At 39.1% G+C, this 22,468-nt stretch overlaps 1 pseudogene; it reads left to right on the forward strand.

Moving 5' to 3' along the window:
* The first annotated feature begins 2,482 nt into the window (after positions 1 to 2,482).
* Positions 2,483 to 22,468, forward strand: part of LOC126513761 (protein SET-like) — a 34,558-nt pseudogene continuing 14,572 nt past the window's right edge.

Genomic DNA, 22,468 nt, shown 5'->3' on the forward strand with positions numbered 1-22,468 from the left:
GACTAGCAACTGGAAGACACAGACTTATTTTCTATCTGTTGAGAGATTGGGTTTCTCACTGCCTTACCTAGGACTCACTCCTGGGCTCCAGCAATCCTCATGACTCAGCTTTCAGAACAGCAGGGACTGTAGGCATTCTTGACCATGCCTTCCTTTACCATGCACTATTGTAAATAGTTATTTTATAGAAGATAGAGACAGATAGGTCACTAGAATTTATTAAATTAGTGAAAAGCATGCAAATACCCCAAACTATGGAAAACAGCTGCACATCTCTAACATACGTATAATAGGTCATGCCTACAGTACAGGAGCATCCAGCTACAAAAGCATGAGGTGACTCAGAAAGTGGTTTTCCCTTCGCTCCTAGATGATTAAAATTACTCCTCCATCTTCAACATGATGTGTTGTTATTGATGGTGCTGATGTCAGAGATGAGAACAGTTCAGGCTCTTTCCGTGTCTAAGAGGCTGCATTTATACATAGCATCTTTTACATTAACTGCATGTTTCTTCTCCTATTCAAAACAGCAAAAAACATCCTCTTTTACTTCCACTTGAGCCAGAAAATGAGTCACTTTTGAATCTCAAGTACTTAAAGGTTTGAGAAAAAAAAAGTAAACTTTTAGAAGTTATAGTATAATGAACAGTAAAATGCCTTTGTAGTATATGAATGTACATAAAGGGACCATATAGACACCAGGACACATGGTGTGTGTGACAGAAGCCCACGGTTATTCCTAGATGGAAGGCTGTAGGACAGGCAGGAGAAATAGAGAATCAACTCCGGAGGGTTGTTTTCTGACCTCCAAACTTACACTGTGGCCTATATACATACATATATACATGCACACACAAAGAGAAAGAGAGAGAAACAAAGATTAATAAAAAGAAAGCAAAAGATGATAAAAGTTGCGAAAGTAATATCTTTGTCTTTTCAAATTTCAAAGTCTAGAGTTGTAACTATGCTTTTATTAAGTTGTTTGGTTCTGTGTTGGGTCTATTTTGGACAAACCAGTCTCCCAGTTATCCACACTGCTCTGCCATGTCATTAACTGGTTCCTTCAATAGTGCAGTGATGATCTGCTACACACCTATTGTCTACAGGTGTCAGAGAGTGACAGCAACAGACATTATGAAGACATAGAAGGAGTTTACTCTGTTTTCTGTTCTATGATTTGTAAACTGTAAAATGTTCTTTAACTAAAACATCATCATAAACTTTTAGAATCACCAAATACCTTCACTGTTTTACTTGCTATGCACTTACTTCGCACTATCTAGTTCATGGAGACATCGAAAAGAAAATTTTAGGTTTTAAACAGTTGAAACATGTGAGAATGACTGTTGCAAGCATGTCCGCTACCTTCCTCCTCTAAAAGCTGAGAAAAAAAATTTTAAGTGTGTATTTGATCTACAGCTAAATATCTTAACATAGTTTCTAAATTAAAAAGAAAAAGCTACACATGAACCTCATAGCTCCATCAGTGAAACTGGAACATTTATCTGAGCGGTCAGATAAACAACAAAACAAATACAAGACCGCAACAACAACAGCCAAAGAGTCCAAAGCCCTCCAACTTAAACCGTCTGAGTTGTGTAAAGGAAGACGCTTTCTGGGGGCTTTGACATCTCTAAGCACTGAGAAAGGCCAAGTGAAGCTGGCAGCAGAATAGGACAGCAACATATGACATTAGCTTCCTACTTCACGGTTCTCAAAGCCTGGTTCCTGGACCATGAGCAACAGCATCACCTTTCGTTCTAAAGAGGCAAATTCCTATGTTCCTCCGACATCAGTGACTCCAGGATTGGGATCAGCAACCAGAGTTCTGAGAGAAGAGTAGCTGTTCTGCTATTAAAGCATGCATCCGGCTACTTTAGGAGGCTTGTTAATCAGTTCACATGCTGGAGTCCTGTTCTGGGGCCGACTTTGCTTGGCTTATATCAATTTCTCAGAACATCCTTTCATGATTTAAAAGCACACTAAAACTGGTTTTCCTCATTGCGTTGTTGGATTCGTCAGGAAAAACAAGAATGTCAAATCTTGGGCAGAGGGGGAGGGCAGGAAACCAGGAGCATGAGAACTGGACTGGCCATTGCTGGATTTGAAGGGAGAGAGAAAGCTTTGTCTAAGCCTCTGAACCCTGAGAACCTCACCTGCGCCCCCTGCAGGCAATCAGTTCAGCAGCGGTGTTTGTGGAAACTGTAAATTCTGATCCCTACCACTGCGCAATAACAAACGGACGTTGTTTTAGCCACAATGTTTATAGTGCTGTACCATGATGGAAAAGAAAATCAGTGTGCGTGTACATATTTAAATGATGAGATTAGTAATGCCATATAAAATATACTGAAAGCAAGCACTTTCTCACAGAGGAAAACTTTGAGCATGGAAGTGCATTGCAGATGGTAAAGGGAGGCAAAGGCCGCTGTCCTTCTGTGACTGCCGACAAATGATTCTGTAAAGACATGAGCAATTAGAGATGGACGCGCCTTTCGAAGAACTGCGGCATGTGTCACAGGCTGTGGTGCTGTGCGCTCGAGCTCGACAGTCCAGCAGCAGCCCTGACATTTGTTTCTGTCAGGATTACAGTAATTTTGTAAGAACGAGTGGTTATACTGAATCTCTGCCTATATGAGATCTGTCCATCATCAAGAAATATATAATTAGTCCCACATGGAAAGCAGTAAGTACTTTGGAAACTAATCGACATCGTATATCTGGTATTATATAAATATAAAAACATTGTTGTAAAAGCATTGACATTATGTTGTAAAATGAAACTTGCACACACTGTACTGACTAGAAAACCCACTCCAAAGATGTATGGCCTACAGGAAATTCTATATAAATGTGTTAGAAAACATACACAATAATGTATGTAAAATAGTGTTCATAATGAGACTAATAAAACCACAAAGACAGAACCCTTCATGAAAAATTCATATAAAACCACAAAGAAAAAAAGTTAAAGAAATAGTTTTTAAAAATTCAAAGCTTTCTGATTAAAAAAAAAAGACACTATCTAAGCAGAAGCAACTATGGCTGGGAAGAAGAATCAATTGCAAAGTGACTCCTTACAACTGCTGTGAGGAGCGCTATGCGTTAACTAGAAAAGACTGCCGCCCAGAAGGTGCTGTTCCCATAACGCCATTGTTGGAAAAGTAAAGAGAGTCTCACTAAGAAGGGAATCAAGAATTTTAATGCTCATAAACTTTGAAAAAAAAAAATCTATTATCAGACACTACCCAACCAATTGAAAGAGAAGACAAAATAAAGTTGGAGAAGGTATGCTCTGAAGAGATTCTTCATGATCACTCAAGTCCAAATAGTGTATTCACACAGTGTAATTCTGAAGTCTTTAAGAAACATCACGAAGCCAGGCATTGGTGATGCAGGCCTATGATCCTAGCACTCAGGAGGCAGAGGCAGGTAGATCTCTATGTGTCCGGGGCCAGCCTGTTCTACAAGAACTAGTTCCAGGACAGGCTCCAAAGCTACAGAGAAACCCAGTCTCAAAAAAGAAACAGGACAAATGTAAAATCAGAATAATTTAAGCATATAAGACTGTGTCAAACTTGGCAGAAATTGCCAAACCGTGTGTACAGAAGGCAGGAGTGATAACGCAGAAATCCCTGATTTGAGAACCAGGGCAAGAAACTTGGCTTGATTCCCAGTGCTGATGGACTGGAGAAGACAGCTTGTCAAGTATTTGAAAGATGCAGGGGAGATCATTAACAGGGTTAAAAAGCACTAATTACCTTTTGAGCCAGAAAGGAGAAGTAAGCACAAAGGGAAGGAATCAGATATCATGTGCCAAAACAAACTAAAGCATTTCAATAGCAGTGAAGAGGAAAAGTAGGAAACAGAGCAAAAATCTCAGAAAGAAAGCCAAATAAACACAACAATAAATATAAATAGGGCGAATCATCCATAAAAAAGTCAAATCAAATTTACATTTTATATACAAATATTTAGCTTACAAAATTAAAACAATGTATAAAATCTGAGTCAAAAAAGTGAAGGTAAAAATGGAGAGACCTAGAACTATAAAATGAATGCCGACATTCTACATAATAACAACTTTTGAATAGGGTGAAGAGTGGACAATACGCAACAGAAATAACCTTCATGAATGTTTATTTTAAAGCTTCACCACATGTAATTGAAACGTATATAGAAAAGAAAAATAATATAAGATAATAATATATTATTATAAATAATAATAAGAGCAATAGGGAAATAATAGTTTAAAAGTTTAGCATACCTTTCTCTTTGGTAAATTTGTAGAAAAAGGGAAATGTGACAGTCTTGGTAATAGGAAAGTAATGTGTTTCAACACTCGACTTTGTGGGAAGGAAGGAAGACTCGTTATTGGAATGTTGGTGGCAAAGGCATTTTAATTACACATTGGTTAACCATAGGCAAGGATACTAGAGCCCTTGAGCCATGCTTGTTGGCACACATCTGTATCCCAGAACTCCAGAGGTGGAAGAAGCAGGATCAAGAGATTAAAATCAGTTTTGACTACATAGGGAGTTTGAGGTTAGCCTGGTCTACTTAAGACGTGCCTTATTTAAAAAAACAAATCCGTGTCATGTATCTAATACTATAGTATGTAATTTCAAAACAAATTCAAGATTTAAATATTACTGTTAAAAAAAGAAGTGAGAGGAATCGTTTTCCATAATCCTGAAGCTACAGAAGCACATTAAAGGCTTACTAGAGATAAGCACAGAAAGCAACACTGACAAAGACGTGAAAGACCTGTGTGGTTAAGGGCTAACAAGTTTCCTGATAAACTGTTTAGAGACAGGTAGAAAGCCAAGTGCAGTGGTACACACTAGAAATTCCAACACTTGGGAGGCCGAGATAAAAGGTGCAAGAAATCAAGAGACAACCTGGGCTACAGAATGATGCAGCAAGACCCAGGCATCAAAATGCAAGAAAGAAGACGAAGGAGGGGAATAATTAAAGACGGGATAGTTTAAGAGACCAGTGACAGAAATATAAACTGGCATTTTTTTGTGGTTGTCCTGATTTTTGGAGTTTTTTTTTTTTTTTTTTTTTTTGCTTTTTTTTTTTGTTTGTTTGATTGGTTTGTTTTTTTTTTTTTTTTTTTTTTTTTTTGGTTTTTCAAGACAAGGTTTCTCTGTAGCTTTAGAGCCTAACCTGAAACTTGCTCTATAGACCAGGTTGGCCTTGAATTCACAGAGATCCACCTGCCTTTGCCTCCTGAGTGCTGGAATTAAAGGCATGTACTACCACCACCCAGCCTGATATGTTTTGTAAAGTCATTTTTATTGTTTATAATTTGAAAGGAATTTTAAAATATTGTTTCCCTGCAGACAGAAGTTTCTGCTCTACCTGGTCCCACAGCCATTCAGTTCCAAAGAAGCACATGTAGGCTTATATTAATTATAAATTGTTTGGCCTATTAGCTTAAGCTTATTATAAACTAGCTCTTACAATTTAAATTAACTTATAATTCTTATCCATGTTTAGCCATTGTTGGAATTAGGAGCGGCAGGGCTGCGTCCCCGGCACCCAGCCACCCGCATGGCTAGCTTATGCCCAGAAATAATTACACGGAAACTGTATTCTTTCAAACACTGCCTGGCCCGGCTAGTTCCAGTTTCTTATTGGCTAGCTCTTACATAATGTTCTAACCCATTTCTAATATACTATGTAGCCCACGAGCTGGCTTACCAGGGAGGATCTTAACCTGCGTCTGTCTGGAGCGGGAGAATCATGGCGACTCCTCGACTCAGCTTCTTTCTCCCAGAAATCTCTTCTGTTTACTCCGCCTACCTAAGGGTTGGCCTATCAAATGGGCCTAGGCAGTTTCTTTATTAGTAAGAAATCACTCCCACATCAAGCCATGTGGCTTGATACCTTTTCTCGGTGAGGTAGTCTCATTTTGCTTTCTCTGCATCTAACCAGTGATGGCTCTCTGCCTTTCTTCTTCCCAGAATTCTCTTAGTCTGATAGCCCCACCTATACTTCCTGCCTAGCTACTGGCCAATCAGCATTTTATTAAACCAATATGAGTGACAAATCTTATAATTTACAAAAGCATTATCCCACAGTAGTTCCCTATTTTTCTTTCAAAACAAGAATCTATTCTCCTTTGTTTAGCATTTTTCCTGACCGTTATCCATAAAAAATTGTAACCAACACACTAAACAAAGACAAACATTCATAATTCATTTTGGGGAAATGTGGACATAGATTTCTAGGTTTTTTGCTGATGATGGGGGATACTAGTAACCTTATGAGGACACAAAAAAAAATTTAGGATTGTAGTCAAGTCCTGTCTGGAGTATTCTGTGAGTTTTGGTTATCTCAAAGAGCAGTTTTAAGGCTGTTCTAGATGCAGAACTCAGAAGAAACTGCAACAGAGGTGCTCTGAAACATTAGATCACCTGGGCCATTTGTTCTCATTGGAGATTTTTCAGGGAGTCTCCCTAAATCAGACCTAATTTTTCTTAACCAAGAAAGAATCCACAGTCTATCATTTCCTGTAGAAACAAAAGCAAACCTCTTCTCCAAAGTAACATATCTTTTGACTTAAATTCTTGAAGTCAGCATTTTTCTTTTTTAATTGATTTTATTGAGCTCTACATTTTTCTCTGCTTCCCTCCCTGCCTCTCCCCTCCACTTCAGTTCTGTCCCATAATCCCCATGCTCCCAATTTCCTCAGGGGATCTTGTCTTTTTCTACTTCCCATGTAGATTAGATCCATATATGTCTCTCTGAGGGTCCTCATTGTTGTCTAGGTTCTCTGTTGTCAGGGTTTTCTGTCCTGCCTGGTTCCTGCAGTCATTAAGTCCCAAAGAAATCACACAGAGGTCTACATTAATCATAAGCTGATTGGCCCATTAGCTCAGGCTTCTTAATAACTCTTATAACTTACATTAGCCCATTATTCTTATCTGTGTTAGCCACATGACTCAGTACCTTTTCCAGCAGCATAGTCACATCTTGCTTCTTCTGTGTCTGGACAGGACTGCAGAGGAGCTTCCTTCTTCCCAGCATTCTCCTGTTCTCATTGGCCTGCCTCAACTTCCTGTCTGGATGTCCCACCTATACTCCCTGCCTGGCTACTAAGCAATCAGCATTTATTTAAAACATAATTGACAGAATATAGACAATTGTCCAGCGCCAGTTCTCTGGAATTGTGATTTGTAGCCAGTTTTTTTGTTGTTGTTTGTTTGTTTGTTTTGCTTTATGTCTAAAAACCACTTATGAGTGAGTATTTGCGATAATTGTCCTTCTGGGTCTGGGTTACCTCCCTCAATATCAAGTTTTCTAGCTCCATCCATTTGCCTGCCAATTCCAAGATTCATTATTTTTTTCTATTGTGTAGTATTTTATTTATTGTGTAAATGTACCACATTTTCCTTATCCATTCTTTGATCGAAAGGCATTTAGGTTGTTTCCAAGTTCTGGCTATGACAAACAATGCTACTATGAACATAGTTGAGCACATGTCTTTGTGGCACAATTGAGCATCTTTTGGATATATACCCAAAAGGAGTATTGCTGGGTCTTGAGGAAGGTTGTTTCCTAATTTTCTGAGAAATCATCATACTGATATCCAAAGGTGAGAATACCAACTTGCACACTCACCAGCAAAACAGAAGTATTTCATTTACTCCACAACCTCTCCAGCATAAGTTGTCATCAGTGTTTTTGATCTTGGCCATTCTTACAGGTGTAAGATGGAATCTCAGAGTTGTTTTGATTTGCATTTCTCTAATGACTAATAATGTTGAGAATTTCCTTAAGTATCTTTCACCCATTTTAAATTCTTCTGTTGAGAGTTCTCTGTTTAGGTCTGTACTCCATTTTTTTTATTGAATTATCATTCTTCTACATGTTGATATCCAATTATGTCAGAACCATTTGTTAAATATGCTTTCTTTTTTCGATTTGATATTTTTTGCCTCTTTGTAAAAAATCAGGAGCTCATGGGTGTAGGGAATAATATCCAGGTCTTCAATTCAGTTCCATTGGTCCTCCTGTATGTTTTGATGCCAATACCAGGCTGTTTTCAGTACCGTAGTTCTGTAGTGGAGTTTGAAGTCAGGGATTGTAAAACCTCCAGAAGTTCTTTTATTGTACTGGATTGTTTTCACTATCCTAGAATTTTTGTTTTTCCATATGAAGTTGAGTACCATTCTTTTGAAGTCTGTGAAAAAATTTGCTGGGATTTTTCTGGGCATTTCATTGTATCTGTAGATGGTTTTTGGTAAGATTGTTACTTTTACTATGTTAATTCTACCTACCCAAAAACATGGCAGATCTTTCCACTTTCTGGTGTCTTTTTCAATTAATTTCTTTCTTCAAAGGTTTAAAGTTCTTGTCATACAAGTCTTCCACTTGTTTGGTTAGAATTACTCAGAGATATTTTATGCTATTTGTAACTGTTGTGAAAGGTGATGTTTCTCTGATTTCTTTCTTGGCCAATTTATCTCTGTGTACAGAAGGCTACTGGTTTTTTTTAGTTAATTTTGTATACTTTTACATTACTGAAAGTGTGATGACTACTTGTAGAAATTCCTTGGTAAAATTTTTGGAGTCACTAATGTAAAGTATTATATCATTAGCAAATAGTGAGAGTTTCACTTCTTCTTTTCTGATTTGTATACCCTGATCTCCTTTTGTGGTCTTATTGTGCTAGCTAGGACATCAAGAAGTATATTTAATAGATATGGAGAGAATGAACAACCTTGTCTTATTCCTGATTTCAGTGTAATTGCTGGGAGTTTCTCTCCATTTAGTCTGATGTTGGCTGTTGGCTTGCTGTATATTGCCTTTATTATGTTTAGTTAGTTTTCTTATATCCCTGCTTTCTTTAAGACCTTTATCATGAAGAGATATTATATTTTGTCAAAAGCTTTTTCAGCATCTAATGAGATGATCATGTGGTTTTATTTTTCAGTTTGTTTATATGGTAGATTACATTGACAGATTTTCATATGTTGAAACATCCCTGCGTCTCTGAGATGAAGCCAACTTGATCATGGTAGATGATGCTTCTGATGTGTTCTTGGATTCAATTTGCCAGTATTTATTTAGTATTTTCACATCAATATTCATGAGTGAAATTAATCTGTAATTCTCTTTCTTAGTAATGTCTCTCTGTGGTTTGGGTATCAGGGTAATTGTAGCCTCATAAAAAGAGTTTGGCATTGTTCCTTCTGTTTCTATTGTGTGGGATAATTTGAGGAGTATTGGTATTAGTTCTCCTTTGAAAATTTTGTAGAGTTCTGAGCTGAAACCACCTGGTCCTGGGCTTTTTTTGGCTGGGTGACTTGGATGACTGTTTATATTTCTTTTGCAGTTATAGGTCTGTTTAATTTGATAATCTAGTCTTGATTTAATTTCAGTAAGTGATATTTATCCAGAAAGTTGTCCATTTCCTTTAAGTTTTCCAATTTTGTGGAATACAGGTTTTTGAAATACAAACTGATGAGTCTCTGTATTTCCTCCATGTCTGTTGTTATGTCCCCTTTTTAATTTCTGATTTTGTTAATTTTGATATTCTTTCTCTGGCTTTTGGTTAGTTTGGATAAAGGTTTATCTATTTTGTTGATTTTCTGGAAGAACCAACTCTTTGTCTCATTGACTCTTTGCATTGTTTTCTTTATTTCTATTTTGTTGGTTTCAGCTCTCAGTTCGATTATTTCCTGCCTTCTTGTTCTCTTGGGTGAGTTTGCTTCTTTTTGTTCTAAAGTTTTCAAATGTTCTGTTAACTGACTAGTGGGAGATATTTTCCCAACTTCTTTATGTAGGCATTTAGTGCTATGAACTTTCTGCTTAACACTGCTTTCATTCAATAAATTTGGGTATGTTGTGTGGTCATTTTACTTGAATTTTAGGACATCTTTAATTTCTCCCTTTATTTCTTCCTTGACCCATTGATGATTCAGGGGAGCATTGTTTAATTTCCATGTGTTTGTGGGCTTTCTGGAATTAGTGTTGCTGTTGAATTCTAGTTTTAAGCCATGGGGATATAAGATACATGGGGTAATCCAATTTTTTGTATCTGTTGAGATTTGTTTTGTACCAAGTAAGTGATCAATTTTTGAGATGGTTCCATGAGGTGCTGAGAAGAAGTATATTCTTTTATGTTTTGATGGGATATTCTTTAGATGTCTGTAAGTTCATTTGAGCCATAACATCTGTTCATTCTCTTATTTCTCTGTTAATTTTTTGTCTGACCTACCTGTCCAGTGGCGAGTGTGGAGTGTTGAAGGCTCACACTATTAGTGTGTAGGGTTTAATGTGTGATTTAAGCTTTAGAAGTGATTCCTTTACATATGAGGGTACCCTTGTATTTGGGGCATAGATATTCAGTATTGAGATTTCCTCTTGATGGATTTTTCCTGTGACTAATATGAAATGTCCTTATTTGTCTCTTTTGGTTGATTTTAGTTTCAAGTCCATTTTGTTAGATATTAGGAAAACTATAAAAGCTTGTTTCTTTGGTACATTGGATTGAAAATTTTTCCCCAACCATTTACTCTGAGATGATGCCTGTCTTTAAAGTTAAGTTGCAATCCTTGGCAGAAGGATGGATTCTGTTTTTGTATCTAATCTGTTAGTCTGTGTCTTTTTACAGGTTAGTTGAGTCCATTTATATTAAGAGATATTAATGACCAGTGATTGCTATCTCCTGTTAATTTAGTTTCCATTGTTGGTGATGTTAATTTGTGTGTTTTTCTCTTCTTTGGGATTTGCTGCTTTCAGATCATCAATTGTCTGTGTTTTTGTTGATATTACCAACTTCCTTGGGTTGGAGTTTTTCTTCTAGCACTTTGTTTAGGGCTGGCTTTATGGCTAGGTATTGGTAAAATCTGGGTTTGTCATGAAATATCTTGCTTTGTCCTTCTATGGTGATTGAAAGTTTTTCTGGGTGTAGTCTGGGCTGGCATTTGTGGTCTCTTAATGTCTGCATAACACTTGACCATGACCTTCTGGCTTTCACTGTCTCCATTAAGAAGTCTTGTGTAATTCTGATAGGTCTACCTTTATATGTTACTTACCCTTTTTCCTTTGCAGCTCTTAATATTCTTTCTTTATTTGTATGTTTACTGTTTTGATTAAAAAGTATGGTGAAGATACTTTTTTTGATCCAGTCTATTTGGTGTTTTGTATGCTTCTTGTATCTTCATAGACATATCTTTCTTTAGCTTGTGAAAGTTTTTTTTCTATGATTTTGTTAAATATATTTTCTGTGCTTTTGAGTTGAACTTCTTCTCCTTCTATATCTATTATTCTTAGGTTTGGTCTTTTCATGGTGTCCCACATTTCCTGGATATTTTGGTTAATCTTTTGTTAGATTTAATGTTTTCTTTGATTGATGAGTCTATTTCCTCTATTATATCTTTAGCGCTTGATATTCCCTCTTCCATCTCTTGTATTCTGCTCTTTATGATTCCTGATCATTTTCTCATGATTTCTGTTTCTATAATTCCCTCAGCTTGTGTTTTATTTATTGTCTCTGTTTCAATTTTCAAGTCTTGAATAGTTTCTTTCACATGTTTTATTTCTTTTCCTTGGTTTTCTCTAAGGGATTTGTTGATGTCTTCCAATTTTTTATTTGTCTTTTCCTTCACTTCTTTGACAGAATTTTGCATTTCCTCTTTAAGGGCTCCAACATTCTCCTAAGGTTATATTTTGTGTCATTTTCTTCTGTTTCATCTATATTTGGTTGTTCAAACTTACTGTTCTAGGATCACTAGTTTTTACTGGTGTCATGTTGCTCTTTGTGGTGTTACATGTGTTCTTACCTTGTCTTTTTTGATCCAGTCTATTTAGCCTTTCTTCTAGTATCTTCACAGATATATCTTTCTTTAGCTTGGGAACATTTTTTCTATGATTTTGTTAAATATATTTTCTGTTGATATAAGATACCCATCTTCTTGATAATAAAAATATGATTATCTCTTCCTCAAATTGGTGTAGCTACGGATGTCTGTGACTCTAGTGATCAGTCTTCCAAAGCCAGTGGATCCAATGCTCAGATGGTTGCTCCTTGTGATGCAGTCAGTGCCATAGTTTCAGTCACCCCATTGGTCACTCTGTGTTCCTGGAGGTCTCTCAGTGCTCTCAGGGTTTGCTCTGCTCCTGTGGAGTACACTGTCTTAGGCCTGCTCTGGCCTAGGTTGCTGGCTCAGAACTGTTTCTGTAAATATCCCTGGTCTCGATCCACTCCTGCAGACGTCCCTGGCTTGTGGTTGGTCCCTCAAGGATCTCTGGCTCTAATCTACTCCTTTGGAGGTCCCAGACTCAGGTGTGTCTGGACCCACAGAGGTCCTGGCCCTATTCCCTCAGAGGTCCTAGACTCATGCCTGGACCCACAGAGTTTTCTGGTTCCTGTCTACTTCCTGGGAGGTTTCAGACTTACACCCAGACCTGCAGAGGTCCTAGCTCAGGCCTACTCCCTCAGAGATCCCATACTCATGCCTGGATCAGCAGAGTTCTCTGGTTCTTGCCTATTCCCTCAGAGGTCCCAGACTGCTGCCCAGACCCACAGAGGTCCTGGCTCAGGCCTAGTTCCTCCCAGGTCCCAGACTCATGCCTGGACTGCAGGGGTTCTGCCCCATGTCTACTCCCTCAAAGGTCCCAGACTCATGCCCAGGTCCACAGATGTTTCTGGTTCCTGTCTACACCCTTGTAAGTCCCAGACTTATTCCTGGACCCCACAGAAGTCTCTGGCCCCAGCCTACTCCTTAAAAGGTTACTCCCCTGTACCTGTTCCTGTGGCATTCACTGTCCCAGGCCTGCTCTGGCCCAGGTTGATGACTCAGTCCTGCCTCTGCAAATGTCCCTGGTCTGGTTTTACTTCCTCTTTCATGGAGCTTACTGTCTCAGGCCCACTCTGGCCTAGGTAGCTGGCTCAGTCCTGCTTCTGTAAATATCCCTGGTCTGGATCTGCTCCTGCTCCCATGGAGTTTACTATACCAGGCAGGACTGCTTTGGCCCTGGTCTCTGGCTAAGTCCTGGTCCTGTGGAGTTCACTGCCTCAGGCCTGTGAACTGGCTAGGTCACTGGGTCGATCCCACTCATGGCATTTTTAAAATATATAGGTTAAATTAATCCAGCAGCATTTATAATCAAAAGTATTTCAGCAGCTGTTGCACCTTCCTCAGCAGTCAATTCAAAGAAAACATAATAACATACAGTATCCAGACTTTCTGAGTATTCTCCATCTTTACAAGCCTTTTTTTCTTATTCTATGTCTTTTATTTTCATTTTCTAATTTTGATTTTTAAGAGACAGAGCTTTTCTGTGTATCTTTGACTGTCCTGGAACTCACTCTGTAGAACAGGCTGGCCTCGAACTCTCAGAGATTAGCCTGCCTCTGCATCCCAAATGCTGGGATTAAAGACATGCTCCACCACTCCCTGGCCCCACATTGGGTGCCATTTGTAGACAGAAGTTCTGTCCCACCTAGGGTTGTAACATGATAGACATTATCTCTTACAAACTTAAGCAGAAAGTGACTGTGTTGGAATGATTTTGGCTGGAGAAACATAGTTAAAAGGAAAAGGGATAACCAAGTCAGACAACGAAACTAGTCTTGAACCAGCCATACCATTAGATCACCCTCATTAGAATAAACAAATAATGACAATCCCCCATATTTTAGGCCTTTGTATCACTCCACAAGAACTACAATCACAAGGAATGTTAAGCCAATTGGTATGACTCCTTGGCTGGGAAGAATGACACCTTATGTGACACCAATGACACCAACAATATGGTACCCAAGGGCAGATGGCAGAACCCAGAAAGAAGGAACACAGTTTTGTTTCTAAACTAGGGTGAATCAATGCTGAACAACCAAAATGAACTAACACATGTGCACAACAGCAAGTCACATTGAATATCTTACTCCAAAAGTGCTTGGACAATGATTCAAATATTTGCAATTAAGATGTTTATCGGACTTTGAATACAGTAAAAAACTAAAAACTATTTAATATTGATGGAGGTGGGTCTTGTATATTATCTGTTGCTTTCATTGGTTAATAATAAAGAAACTGCCTCGGCCCTCATAGGACAGAAAATTAGGTAGGTGGAGTAAACAGAAGAGAATGCTGGGAAAAAGAAGCTTAGTCAAGGTGTCGCCATGATTCTCCCACTCCAGACAGACGCAGGTTAAGATCCTCCCTGGTAAGCCAGCTCGTGGGCTACATAGAATATTAGAAATGGGTTAGAACAATATGTAAGAGCTAACCAATAAGAAACTGGAACTAGCCGGGCCAGGCAGTGTTTGAAAGAATACAGTTTCCGTGTAATTATTTCTGGGCATAAGCTAGCCATGCAGGCAGCTGGGTGCCGGGGACGCAGGCCCGCCGCTCTTAAATTCAACATAATATCATAGGGTTAAGTAAACAAATGATATTATAGCAATCCAAGAAGTAATGTACAGCTACTTAAAAAAAATGATACAGACTACAGGCTTAGATAGGTACCTTAGCACAGTGTGAATTGAAAGGCAGGCTGTAGCCCTGGGAGGTATGGCTCAGTGGTAGAGTGCTTGGCCAACTACACATTGCCCTGGATTCCATTCCTAACAGTTACAATAGAAAGTCACTCATTGATATATTTTAAGGGAAAGTGGACACTTACCAAATAAAAACACATAGGGAAAATTCTGCCTGTGTTCACTGGTGGATGAGAAGGGCTGAGAAGGTTGATGAAAAGTATGAAAGGAGACACATGAACAATTTAGCAATAATTTTTACCTAATTGAAAATAATACTTATCTGCATTTTGTTTTCATAATGAACTAGAATTAATTCTCTAATTAATAGAGGAGGAACCGTTCCTCTTCCCCTTTAGAGTAACAAGAATGGTGAGAGAAACAAATTTGGGGATTAACCTTGAAACTGTTGTATTAGCAGCATGCTAAATTGCAGTGAAATTGGGTTATATACATTCCAGCTTGGAGATGCATTCAAGTTTTGTTGGAAAACTGCTATCATTAAAGGCCATTAATCATTAATATCCACTGAGTTGCAGCAAAACTAGTTTGCTGACAGTCAGAAAGCTAGATGAGCAAAGCAGAGCAAGAAACATGGCATCATTACTCTCCCTTGACACAAAGCTGCTGTTAAGAGCATCCCACGCATTTTAATATTCTCAGTGATAGAAAGAGCTTCACACTGAATATGAACTGTGTGTCTTCATGAAGCAGAGACAAGGCATCAAGTTCTGGTCAACTGACAAGTTTCTATTCTTTGTTTTGTGTGGTTCAGCTTCCCTTGTTTTGTTCTAAATAAGACACTGTTAATTCCTCTGCCTGAGATGACAGACCTGACCTATGACATGACATTTGTGAGAGATTTATATTCATAAATATCCCAAGGAGTATCAGCCCATCTATAAGGATGTTAATGTTCGATCAGAATGCTGAGCCCCTAGGTTTCCCTGTGTGTCTGACAAATGTCACAGAGGTGAGAGAGTCAGGAGGTTTAGAGTGGCTCCAGTCAGTACTGGGGCACCTTCTCCACTGATGGCCCATCTTCCACCTTCTCCTGTGGAAAAGAGGGTGGAATCACTCCTTGCAAGCAAAGTGAGATCACCCCCATCACAGCAGCTTTGATTTCACCAGGTATAGACACAAGTCACCACAGAGAGTCACAGAATGTAGGGACAGGAGAAACCAGATAGTGTCTTACCTGACCACTTCATCTTCAGCTGAAGCAACTGAAGTTTACAGAAGTCACACTGTCTCTCAGTGACACAGAAACAGACAAGAAAGAGTCTCATTCTTCTTAGTCCTTGATAGGATTAGTTGTCTCTAGCCAGGGAAACATCAGGTATTAACTTTTCTTAAACCAGAAAAATTTCAAGTGTATAATCTGGATCAGTGTTTATTGCCACATAACCAACTAGTACCAATTTGAGTACAAAACAACTCTCGCTTATTAAGTCGTAGTTGTCTAGGCATAACAAGTAGGGATTCAAGTTCTTCCTAGACCAAAATCAAGGTCTTAGCCAAGCCAGAAAATTCTCTTCTGAATTTTGGGGCATTTCCCAAGCTTGAATCACCTGTGGCAAGATTTTATTTCTTGTAGGTATAGGCCTGTAATCTCCATTTCTTGCTGGATATACTCAACATCTAGGCTACTCTTCCTTTTTGGCATGTAGTCCTCTAATTTACAAAGCTGAGAGGGAAGAATCTGGGCTCAGAGTAACTGTCTAGCCTAGGCTCAGTTCCAAGGACAGAGTGGGGAGGAAGACAAAGGATGTTCTGCAGACCCAATCTTCTTGTCCTTCAAATCTCCCCAACTGTTCCCTTCCAAGAAAAATGGCACTCATTAGTAAAACTCTCGCAAGTAACTCAGGCCAGCCTAGAATGAGCACCTTTTTGTAAGCCAGCTGTGCTATCTAACATAACATAACAAGCATTATATCAAGATCCTCTCCACATTCAAGGACTAGATCACCTTAGAATTTTGACTTCAGTAGAACCCAAGCAGCCCAGCAGCTGCCATGCTACTGACCCAGCTGTGCACTCAGCTGAGCTGAAATAGAAGGGACATTGCTGCTCAGCATATTTCTGAAGACACTGCTTATGAAGACTATGGGTATGCAGAATAATGCCCACAAAAGCACTTGCTCACTCACCAGATTTGAACAAACAAAAAAAAATTGTAGAAGCTTATAGAGCTTCATGTAAGGGTAGCTATCAAGACTGAGTGACGTGGGGTTATTGAGGGAAACAGATACGTCATGATTTCTGGTTTGAGATTATATTTATCAAGTACTCAGAGTTATTTCTTCTATGAAAGAGTTATATTCTGATTCTCCTGTCATCATGAAGATGAAAGGAGCTCAAATGATGGCTTTGCCAAGAGTAAAGACAAAGCTCCATCTACATTGATCTTAAGCTTCCTTTTTTGAACTAATGCACTCTGCATTCATTACATAGACCAAAGTACGCCAGGAGATGCTGGCAGTTGCCCATCTCAATGGTTCAGCTCAATTTTATATACTCTGCAGCTTCCTGCTGGTCCCCACCTTAGCTATTCACCATGTCTGAGCTTCTATTTTCCCTGTTCAACTCATCCAGCATGTACAGAAAGTTCAATTGCCGGTTCCTCTCTGACTAGGGACAGCACAAGCTTCTAAATACACACCACCCCGTTCTTCCTTCAGCTGCCTCTGAGACGTGTTTAACTTCTGCTCTGTCTATGCTCACCAACAGCTCCTTCGAGTCCCTGCTTTTAGTACACTATACGGTTTTATTTACTTTGCTTCATTCTGTGTACACACTAGCTAGCATGTCTATTAAAGGCAAGGATGCTGTCTTCCTTGAGAGTCTGTATTTCATTCGCAATGCTTTCTTAACAGCAGGTTTTCTTCTATTTGTTAAGTGCAAGATGGGCTTTTTGGTTTTATCTTTTGATATATAAACCAATGGAATATTGCCTCATCCTCTATTTGGACTAAAAGAATATCAGTTCTGAAACTTGCTCACAGCAGACAAAGACTTTATGATAAACTGGCCCACTGAAAAGACATCTATTTATATAGCTGCCTGCTTACTCATCTCTTTGTAGTAAATTAACACTCAAGGAGATGAGACTCAACAATAAGTAAAATATGTATAAGCTAGTGAAAATGCACTGTAGAATACAGCATACTGGGAACTTGGCATTTTTAAAAGTTTACTTTAAATTAAGCATCTATGTGCTTGTGTACACAAGAGAGGCCAGAAGAGGAAGTTGAACCACACAGGGCTGTAGTTACAGGGTGTAGTGATGAGCCAGGCATGGGTGCTGGGAATCCAACGAAGGTCCCTTGGAAGAGCAATATGCACATGAGATTGCAGAGCCACCTCTCCAGCACCAGACTTCAGTGACTTAAGTAGTAAATGACTGTAAATTGAAGGTGTATGCCACCATGCCTGATGTCCCAAGATTTCAGTCTGAGTTTTTTCTGCATTCATAAGAAGGATTTGTTCATGTTATAATATTTGTCTTTACTTTATTTTCTCCTGTTCTACTAAAGATCCATGGCATCATGTGCTGGATAATCTTTGTTGTGTGCACCCAGTTTTAATTATTGTATCTTTTTATTAATGCCAATGGCCATCTATTTCTCCTTGATATTATTTCCAGTGTCAATGACTCTGGTTCTGACACTTGACATTTAGTCTGTGTTTATGAGATTCTGGTCCTCAAAATGTTCCTCTGGGTTTGCAATTTTTTTTGAATCTCATTCTGTTCTCGTGGAATGTTATTTTCAAACTCTATTTATCAGATTCAACTTTTTATTAAGTATTTCCATCATGTAAGTAAACATTCATGGAAGATTCGGACTAATCATCTCACTCTTACCTTACCCACTTTGTTGTGGCCTTGCAATGGCTGCATCTCTTTTGTCACAGCCTCAGCCAAATCTAAACTCTTTGAGAACTGCAGGTCTTACCTGACTCCATTAATCCATTTCTCTCCCCACCACCCTTCCTTTCATGGATTAGCTCTATGTTAATCATGGTGTTTTACCATTTTCATAAGTTAACCACTCACACCTCAGTAAGTAGTTTCTCTAGGAAATGTTCTCCAACTAAGATCTTTGTCTTTACCATCACTGTTGCTAAGACCCACGCTGGTGAACTTAGACAGACCTGCTCCTAAATATGAAAGCTGTGCTTCTCTGTCCACCCTGATATGTGTGTGCACTCACATACACGCGCGTGCGTACGTGTGTGTGTGTGTGTGTGTGTGTGTGTGTGAGAGAGAGAGAGAGAGAGAGAGAGAGAGAGAGAGAGAGAGAGAGCACAAATGGAGGCCAGAGGGCAGTGTTGGCTGTCTTCCTTAAATGATCTCTTTTGAGACAAGATCTCTCATTGAACCAGTCCTCACTGACTGACTAGACTTCCTGACCAGCAAGCTCCTGGGATCCACTTGTCTTTGCCTACCCTTGCCCCCTTCATGATGCCCATAACCATACCTTGTCTTTTTCACATGTGTGCTTGGAGCTAAACACGTTTCATGTTTACATGGCAGGTAGACTGAGCCTTCTCCCAGCCCCAAGGTGCCAGCTTTGTAGCTAGTGATGGCTGTGGTTAGTTGTTTGTATTAAATTCTGCTCCTTTTGTTTGTTTGTTTGTTTTCCTTTTTTATTGATTTATTGAGCTATACATTTTTCTTTGTTCCCCCCTGCCTCTCCTCTCCCCCTCAACCCTTTCTCGTGGTCCCCATGCTCCCAATTTACTCAGGATATCTTGTCTTTTTCTACTTCCCATGTAGATTAGATCCAGGTATGTCTCTCTTAGGGTCCTCATTGTTGTCTGGGTTCCCTGGGATTGTGAATTGTAGGCTGGTTTTCTTTGCTTTACACCTAAAAGCCACTTATGAGTGAGTACATATAATATTTGTCTTTCTGGGTCTGGGTTACAATACCACTTTGGGGCATATACCCAAAGGACGCTCAATCATACCACAAGGATATGTGCTTAACTATGTTCATAGTAGCATTGTTTGTTTAGTATGATAATTCTCTTAATGTTTGATAAATTTTTCTTAGTTTTTGAAGCATGTAACTCTTTCTCATTCCATCATCGTGTCCACACATTTCCCCTGAAATACTGATGTGCACTAACCTCTCTATTTAGTCACTTTCTAAGCTGGTGCTTCATTGCTCAGTTTTTTTTTTTTAAAAAAATATTTATTTGTTATGTATACAATATTCTGTTTGTGTGTATGTCTGCAGGCTAGAAGAAAGCACCAGACCTCATTACAGATGGTTGTGAGCCACCATGTGGTTGCTGGGAATTGAACTCAGGACCTTTGGAAGAGCAGGCAATGCTCTTAACCACTGAGCCATCTCTCCAGCCCCCATGCATTGCCCATTTTAATAAGAATATTATCTTTGTCACCTCTGCAAGGAAAAGTCAGTTCCCTGAGAAATTCTGGGTTCCTGCTCTTCCTGTTCCAGGGGTCACCGAAGCACAAGAGGCGCTCTATGGACACTATCCAAGACTGGTTTGGTTTTCTTTTTTAGCCATGTCTACAAGTGAGTAGTCAGGATGGTTGTGGTTCATGCTTATCTCCAACTCCATATACCCAGTGGTATCATTACCAACCTTAATTGGCATCGGATCTTAATTTTCCTCTGAAGAAAAGTCCAATACCATTCCCTTTCCCTCCTATGGCAAATATTGAGAAGTATGTCTCAGAATTTAAGTAGCCAAGAAAAATATGTGCCCGTGATGTGCAGTCACATAGCACTTGATCTACTCAGTGGACTTAACATATTTTTATAGCGGAAACATGTATCCTAAGACTCTCCTCTCTGGAAGGTGAACATGGCTTACATCATTTTTCTGTATGCTATAGAAAGAATCATTTTGTTTCCAACTTTTTCAATATTTTAGCAAGGATAAGTGATTAAAGCCACAGTGTCTATTATAAAAGTGACACCAAACTGTTTTTTACTGAGTGCATGTTCTACTAATGTAATCATATGTTGCGTACATAGGGTGTGTACTATGCTGTTGTGTAATTCCTGGGTTTACACAGGGACAATCATGTTGGCATAGACACCACTCAGATATTCTCCAACAGAGCTCCCGAAAAGAACCAGGATTTATCCTCACTTCCACCTGCCACTGTCACAGCCTGCAGGAGGAACAGGTGTTCCCCCTTCCACATGCCACAGTGCTATCAAGAGCACAGCACGGAACATGATGGGATTGTCCCCTCACTGTCACTCCTGACATCAAGATATCGGAAGACATGTAATCGTCCACTGAATGTGAGTAAGACAGCACAGCAGATAAATGTTTTTTCCTTTTGGACATTCTGTCCTTCATCTGTTCCTTCCCATACCCCTCTGCTGTGTGTATCTATTGACAGCTGATCTCAAAAAGGGTCTAGCTGCAGTAACAGAGGCCCTTGTCTGAATTTAAATCACTATCCTATTTTTAGGGAAACTTCTCTTTAAAACACAATTCAAAAGTAGAATAAATGGCTTGTTGGCTGTTGTAGACCATCAGAAGATGGAGAATAGTCCTGGAAAACTTGAGATGAGCTTAGATATACATGGAGCCACACAAGAGTGACTGGCCCTTCATAAGCTTAGCTTTTGGACTAAAAAAAATGCCTCTAAAGCATAGAGAAATAAGAGAAGTTTTTCTTTAGTAACATTATTAATATATCAAATTTTCAAATGTATTGTTTTAATTTTAATCTTTCTTTCCCTATGGAATACATTTCTCTCCCAAATCTCAATCTTCCATTGAAAGCATTGTATAGCATGTTAAAACACCACTATACCCACGTGCTTTCTCTGTGATGGCGTTCCTTAGCCTTTGTTGACATGTTTGTCTTATAGAAGCACATTCTTGAACCAGAGGAGGATGATGTCATGGTGCTGCTTGGCACAGGCACACAAGTGTCTATCTACTTCTAGCACTAACATAAAGGTATTTAAGATGACAACCTATATTTGAAATATGCAATACAGCATTTACCTTAAATTATACCATGTAGGTGGAATGCTATAAAAAGAAGTGAACTGCCATGTTATTCAGGATCCATAGAAAGGCTTAATGAAGAAATAACCTAAATATTGAGTATCTGCCGTTTCCCCACGCATGTTGTTAAGTTTACCATTATAAAGTTTGCAACTCAGAGCCTCAGTAGCTCAGACTTTTGCTTCAAGGAAATGCATGCTATTCCTTTCAGCTAAGCCAGCAGTGAACTGGCTCACTCAAGCCGTTGTTCTGAAGTGTTACCCGGCATCTGATCCGATCGTACTGCCGAAAGCAAGTCAGACAAGTCAGATAAATATTCTTCCTGACATACAGCATACATCTTTATGTTTTAATTTCCAAAGGACACGTAAATGCAAATTCAAGCTAATACTCGAGGAGAATGGAGACAAACGGATAAATAAAGATGAACGGGATCGTGTTTAATGCTGAATAAATAAATGCGAAACTCAGGCTTCAACACAGAAGTTCAGTGGAGAAGGGTTTCGGAGGAGTTGATTGAACAAACTCTGTCTTCCTCTAGTGTTGTTAAAATGGCTGTTTTATTTTGACACATATGTTTGTGTCCATGAATTTAGACACCACCTCTAGAATTGGCCACTATCTTTCCCACCCTTACTGTTTAGATTGCATGCTCAGATTTTGACCTCCTCTTTCTCTATGGCTCACAGAAAAATCTTCCTGAAACTGCTTCTGCCACTGGTATCCAGTAAGGTTGATCAGCACTGCAGACAGGAAGTAATGAGGTGTGTGGGCCCCTGATAGAGGGTAAGGCCTGGACTGCGATGCTTAGCAGGCCCCGTGATTCACAAATCTCTGCCAGAAATGAGCCTTTGCACTCAGCTACTTACAAAGCCACTGGATTCTGCCCTTGTCTAGGTAAGAACTGTCTCTTTAGGGTATATCATATCTTCTTGCTATCTAGGACAAAGTAGGGCT

Source organism: Alexandromys fortis, unplaced genomic scaffold, assembly GCF_014885135.2.
Source record: "Alexandromys fortis isolate MF-2015 unplaced genomic scaffold, M_Fortis_MF-2015_v1.1 scaffold_110, whole genome shotgun sequence".
Taxonomy (NCBI): domain Eukaryota; kingdom Metazoa; phylum Chordata; class Mammalia; order Rodentia; family Cricetidae; genus Alexandromys; species Alexandromys fortis.